This window comes from Pseudorca crassidens, chromosome X, assembly GCF_039906515.1.
Source record: "Pseudorca crassidens isolate mPseCra1 chromosome X, mPseCra1.hap1, whole genome shotgun sequence".
NCBI classification, from domain to species: domain Eukaryota; kingdom Metazoa; phylum Chordata; class Mammalia; order Artiodactyla; family Delphinidae; genus Pseudorca; species Pseudorca crassidens.
In genome coordinates, this window is record NC_090317.1 from 45,647,887 (window position 1) to 45,654,452 (window position 6,566).

The window sequence follows — 6,566 nt, forward strand, 5'->3', positions numbered from 1 at the left end:
TTAAGCCATGGGTCTAAAGCTTCGCCCAGATTCCTCATGAGAGAAAAGCCATTATGATTTAATTATGGCTTTTCTATTAGGTACCCTCTACCCTGTGGAGCTTAGTAGACTTTGGCACTTATGAGAGCACAGCAAATGCTAATGAAATGAATGAGGGAGTGAATCTAATTACAATGGCTTCTTAATGTTCTGTGTGAAGTAAGTTGTTGATCTAAATATCTCATTCTATATAAGCCACTGTTTATATAATAGAAACCACCTGCCCAGTCAGAAACCACTTAACCTCGGAAACCACTGCTAACTTCCTCCCTGTCAAATCCCTTTTTGCTGCTTTTCTTTTTTGAAGTCTTTGCTACATGTGAGGCCACCGAAGATTCTTGGTTTTTGTTTTGACCTTGTAATATCCTGCTTTTCTTCCCTTTTACTGCTGTTTCTAGTTTACTTTGCTGTTTTAATTTCCTCCTACTTTTCAAGTGTGGCTGCCCCCCAAAGTCTTGCATTTGGCTTTCTGCTCTTAGGTTATGCTGACCTTGGAGGAACTGAATGTAGATAACACTTCAGTTGTGTGTTGGTAATTGTGACTTGCTTGTATCCCCCTCTCCCTCCAACACCCCAAAGCTTAGCATTCTGAACATTTAAAAATTCAAAAACCCCTCCTATAACATGTAGTGCATGGATAGTAGGCACATTTGATGCTGACTGAACTGGTTCCTTCACCAGGAATAACACAGTTTATGGCAATCGAGGAAAATGGGCCAGTTGCTCTGAGAGTTTATCATTGGCTCTGCTACATGCATTCATCAGATGAACATGAGTTCTTTGGGTAAGACTGTTATACTTGATCTGGTGGTGCTCTCATTACCACGTCCTCAAAGTTTTTATTAAAAAAAAACGGAAGTAGTGACTTGTAAATATTTCTCTCTTCCAACAAGTTTTTCACCACCTTTGCTGCGAAAAGACAATCTCAGTAGCAACATCCTCAAAGCAAATCAAACTGGCATGTGCTTGCCTGGATATAGACAATCAATTCATGAATGGGTGCACACAGTATGTAAGCAGGTAATACAAATACTCAGAATCATCGTTGGAAAGGTATGGACACAGGGCAACACACCTGGGGTACAGATTAAGATTTTGAGAGGTGAGGGACTTGAGAGATTTTCTAAGTGCATGTCTTGACCTTCCTCAGAAGGAAAATGGCATCTAAGAGGAGGTAGACCCTTTCCAAAGAGTTATTTTTCCTACTCAGTTTCTTACTCCCCCCATCCCCAGCCACCGGAAGGTAAGATAACTAATGTTTACTGAGTACTTACTAATTGCCCAACACTTTGTAAGGTGCTTCAATAAACTACCCTGTGCAGGGAGGTAGACCTATCCCCATTTTTCAGAAAAACCACCAAAAACCTGAAGATTAGGTTAAATAGCTTGTCCAAGGTCACACAGCTAGTAAGTGGCAGATCTAGGATCTGACTCTGAAGCCCATGCTTCTTTCATTGAATTATGCTGCACCTTAATAACAAAAAGGCTCTAGGGATTATGTGATGCTGGTCCATGGCCAGAGAACAGGAGTAAGAAAAGCAATTCTCCTCCAAGTATCATTTAATCAGTCTTTACTGAATATGAAATCTTTAAAAAGGAAAACTTCATGAAAAAGAGTATCCTATTTTCTCACAACATGCTCTTGTAGGGTGTTAGCATACAATAAGTACATATTAAAAACAAACACATCTGTAGTTACTCCGTCTCCACAACGTTATTAAATCAAAGAAATGACTACAAAGAGTTAATCACAGTCTAAACATTAACCCCTCCCATTGTCTTTTAAGCATCTTTTCATACCGCCAGAGGCTTCCTAAAGTTCATAAGCTAATATTTCCCACTTTAGTAAAGATACTCCACAACACTCAGCTGCTTTCATAACATATTCTCTTGCAACTATCTTTAAACATTAAATGGAACCCCTCCCCCAAACCTCCGCCACACAGACACACACATGCTGGAGGCAGACTCACTCTCAACTCTGCAGGCAGAAATCCGAACCTTGCTTTTGGCAAATAGGTTTGTTTGCACATGCGCACATGCACGCGGATAATCTATCCCCCTACTGGACAGCAGCAATTTCCAAGACCGACAGGCCTCATGGTGCGCCCCAGGGCGTCTAGGGAGTTCAGAGCCGCACACCACAGCTCACTGCAGCCTTGAATTCAGCCCAGTCGCAGTCTGACCCAAGCAGGGGAACAAGCAACACAGGCCCTTCTTTCATCGTCTTCCTCAGCCCCCACCCCGACCCTTCTTGGCCTTGAGCCCATGCTGGGCCTCTGACACTGGCAGAAGGAAAACTAACAGAAAGCATGCCATGGTAATTATTTGAGAGCTTGGCCTAAAGGCCTGAAGACATACCCAGAAGAATTCAGAAAATATCAAAAAGTTTAGGGAAAATTAAAAATGTAAAAATTTGACAGATCAAAGATAACCAATGTTTTGATTTAAAAATAGATGTTTCTTATCTACCAACCGAATGCATGAATTATAAAATGTATAAAAATTTCAGAGTTCAAGTGGTATAAAGTAATAAATTTGTCTCCCTTTCCTGCCCACCCTCATTCCCACTTCCCAGAGTGGGAATTACTGATAAAATTTCCTTGTGGGAAGGAGACCATCAAGATGGCGGAGGAGTAAGACGTGGAGGTCACCTTCCTCCTCACAAATACATCAGAAATACATCTACACGTGGGACAACTCCTACAGAACACCTGAACGCTGCCAGAAGACCTCAGACTTCACAAAAGGCAAGAAACTCCCCATGTACCTGGGTAGGGCAAAAGAAAAAAGAAAACAGAGACAAAAGGATAGGGACGGGACCTGCACCAGTGGGAGGGAGATGTGAAGGAGGAAAGGTTTCCACACACTAGGAAGCCCCTTCATGGGGGAGATGGGGGGCGGTTGGTTGGGGGGGAAGCTTCGGAGCCACGGAGGAGAGCGCAGCGATAAGGGTGCAGAGGGCAAAGCGGAGAGATTGCCGCACAGGGGATTGGTGCCGACCAGCACTCACAAGCCTGGAGGCTTGTCTGCTCACCCGCCGGGACGGGCGGGGGCTGGGAGCTGAGGCTCGGGCTTTGGAGGTCAAATCCCAGGGAGAGGACTGGGGTTGGTGGCGTGAACACAGCCTGAAGGGGGCTAGTGCGCCACAGCTAGCCGGGAGGGAGTCCGGGAAAAAGTCTGGACCTGGCGAAGAGGCAAGAGACTTTTTCTTCCCTCTTTGTTTCCTGGTGCGTGAGGAGAGGGGATTAAGAGCGCCGCTTAAAGGAGCTCCAGAGAGGGGTGTGAGCCGCGGCTATAGCACAGACCCCAGAGACAGGCATGAGATGCTAAGGCTGCTGCTGCCGCCACCAAGAAGCCTGTGTGCGAGCACAGGTCACTATCCACACCTCCCCTCCTGGGAACCGGTGCAGCCCGCCACTGCCAGGGTCCCGTGACCCAGGGCCAACTTCCCTGGGAGAACATACGGTGAGCCTCAGGCTGGTGCAATGGCACGTTGGCCTCTGCCGACACAGGCTCGTCTCACATTCTGTACCCCTCCCTCCCCCCGGCCTGAGTGAGCCAGAGCCTCCTAATCAGCTGCTCCTTTAACCCCGTCCTGTCTCAGCGAAGAACAGACGCCTTCCGGCGACCTACACACAGAGGCAATACCAAATCCAAAGCTGAACCCCGGGAGCTGTGAGAACAAAGAAGAGAAAGGGAAATCTCTCCGAACAGCCTCAGGAGCAGCAGATTAAATCTCCACAATCAACTTGATGTACCCTGCATCTGTGGAATACCTGAATAGACAAGGAATCATCCCAAATTGAGGCGGTGGACTTTGGGAGCAACGATATATATGTTTTTTTCCTTCTGCTCTTTTTGTGAGTGTGTATGTGTATGCTTCTTTGTGTGATTTTGTCTGTATAGGTTCGCTTTTACCATTCGTACTAGGGTTCTGTCTGTCCATTTGCTTGTTATTATTATTTTTTTAGTATACTGTTTAGCACTTGTTATCATTGGTGGATTTTTTTTGGCTTGGTTGCTCTCTTCTTTCTTTTCTTTTCTTTTTTTATTACTTTTAAATTTTTTTAATTTTAAATAATTATTTTGTATTTTAATAACTTTATTTTTTCTTTCTTTCTTTCTTTTTTTCTCCCTTTGTTCTGAGCCGTATGGCTGACAGGGTCTTGGTGCTCTGACTGGGTGTCAGGCCTGTGCCTCTGAGGTGGGAGAGCCGAGTTCAGGACATTGGTCCACCAGAGACCTCCCAGGTCCAAGTAATATCAAATGGCGAAAGCTCTCCCAGAGATCTCTGTCTCAAAGCTAACACCCACCTCCACTCAATGACCAGTAAGCTACAGTGCCGGACACCCTATGTCAAACAACCAGCAAGACAGGAACACAACCCCATCCATTAGCAGAGAGGCTGCCTAAATTCATAATAAGGCCACAGACACCCCAAAACACACCAGCAAACACGGTCCTGCCCACCAGAAAGACAAGATCCAGCCGCATCCACCAGAACACAGGCACTAGTCCCCTCCACCAGGAAGCGTACACAACCCACTGAACCAAACTTAGCCACTGGGGGCAGCCACCAAAAACAACGGGAACTACAAACCTGCAGCCTGCAAAAAGGAGACCCCAAACACAGTAAGTTAAGCAAAATGAAAAGACAGAGAAACACACAGCAGATGAAGGAGCAAGGTTAAAACCCACCAGACCAAACTAATGAAGAGGAAATAGGCAGGCTACCTGAAAAAGAATTCAGAGTAATGATAGTAAAGATGATCCAAAATCTTGGAAATAGAATGTAGAAAATACAAGAAACATTTAACAAGGACCTAGAAGAACTAAAGAGCAAACAAACAATGATGAACAGCACAACACAATAAATGAAATTAAAACTTTTCGAGAAGGAATCAATAGCAGAATAACTGAGGCAGAAGAACGGATAAGTGACCTGGAAGACAAAATAGTGGAAATAACTACTGCAGAGTAGAATAAAGAAAAAAGAATGAAAAGAATTGAGGACAGTCTCAGAGACCTCTGGGACAACATTAAATGCACCAACATTCGAATTATAGGGGTCCCAGAAGAAGAAGAGAAAAAGAAAGGGACTGAGAAAATATCTGAACACATTATAGCTGAAAACTTCCCTAATGTGGGAAAGGAAATAGTTAATCAAGTCCAGGAAATGCAGAGAGTCCCATACAAGATAAACCCAAGGAGAAACACGCCAAGACACATATTAATTAAACTACCAAAAATTCAATACAAAGAAAATATATTAAAAGCAGCAAGGGAAAAACAACAAATAACATGCAAGGGAATCCCCATAAGGTTAACAGCTGATCTTTCAGCAGAAACGCTGCAAGCCAGAAGGGACTGGCAGGACATATTTAAAGTGATGAAAGGGAAAGACCTACAGCCAAGATTACTCTACCCAGCAAGGATCTCATTCAGATTTGATGGAGAAATTTAAACCTTTAGAGACAAGCAAAAGCTAAGAGAATTCAGCACCACCAAACCAACTTTACAACAAATGCGAAAGGAACTTCTCTAGGCAGGGCACACAAGAGAAGGAAAAGACCTACAATAACAGACCCAAAACAATTAAGAAAATGGTAATAGGAACATATGTATCAATAAGTACCTTAAATGTAAATGGATTAAATGCTCCAACCAAAAGACATAGACTGGCTGAATGGATACAAAAACAAGACCCATATATATGCTGTCTAGAAGAGACCCACTTCAGACCTAGGGACACATACAGACTGAAAATGAGGGGATGGAAAGAGATATTCCATACAAATAGAAATCAAAAGAAAGCTGTAGTAGCAATTCTCATATCAGACAAAATAGACTTTAAAATAAAGACTATTACAAGAGACAAAGAAGGACACTACATAATCATCAAGGGATCAATCCAAGAAGAAGATATAACAATTGTAAATATTTATGTACCCAACATAGGAGCACCTAGTACATAGGGCAAATGTTAACAGCCATAAAAGGGGAAAGCGACAGTAACACAATCATGGTGGGGGACTTTAACAGCCCACTTTCACCAGTGGACAGATCATCCAAAATTAAAATAAATAAGGGAACACAAGCTTTAAATTATACATTAAACAAGATGGAGTTAATTGATATTTATAGGACATTCCATCCAAAAGCAACAGAATACACTTTGTTCTCAAGTGGTCATGGATCAATCTCCAGGATAGGTCATATCTTGGGTCACAAATCAAGCCTTGGTAAATTTAAGAAAATTGAAGTCATATCAAGTACCTTTTCTGACAACAGCGCTATGAGATTAGATATCAATTGCAGGAAAAAATCTGTAAAGAATACAAACACACGGAGGCTAAACAATACACTCCTTAATAACCAAGAGATCACTGAAGAAATCAAAGAGGAAATCAAGAAATACCTAGAAGCAAATGACAATGAAAACACGACGACCCAAAACCTATGGGATGCAGCAAAAGCAGTTCTAAGAGGGAAGTTTATAGCAATACAATCCTACCTTAAGAAAC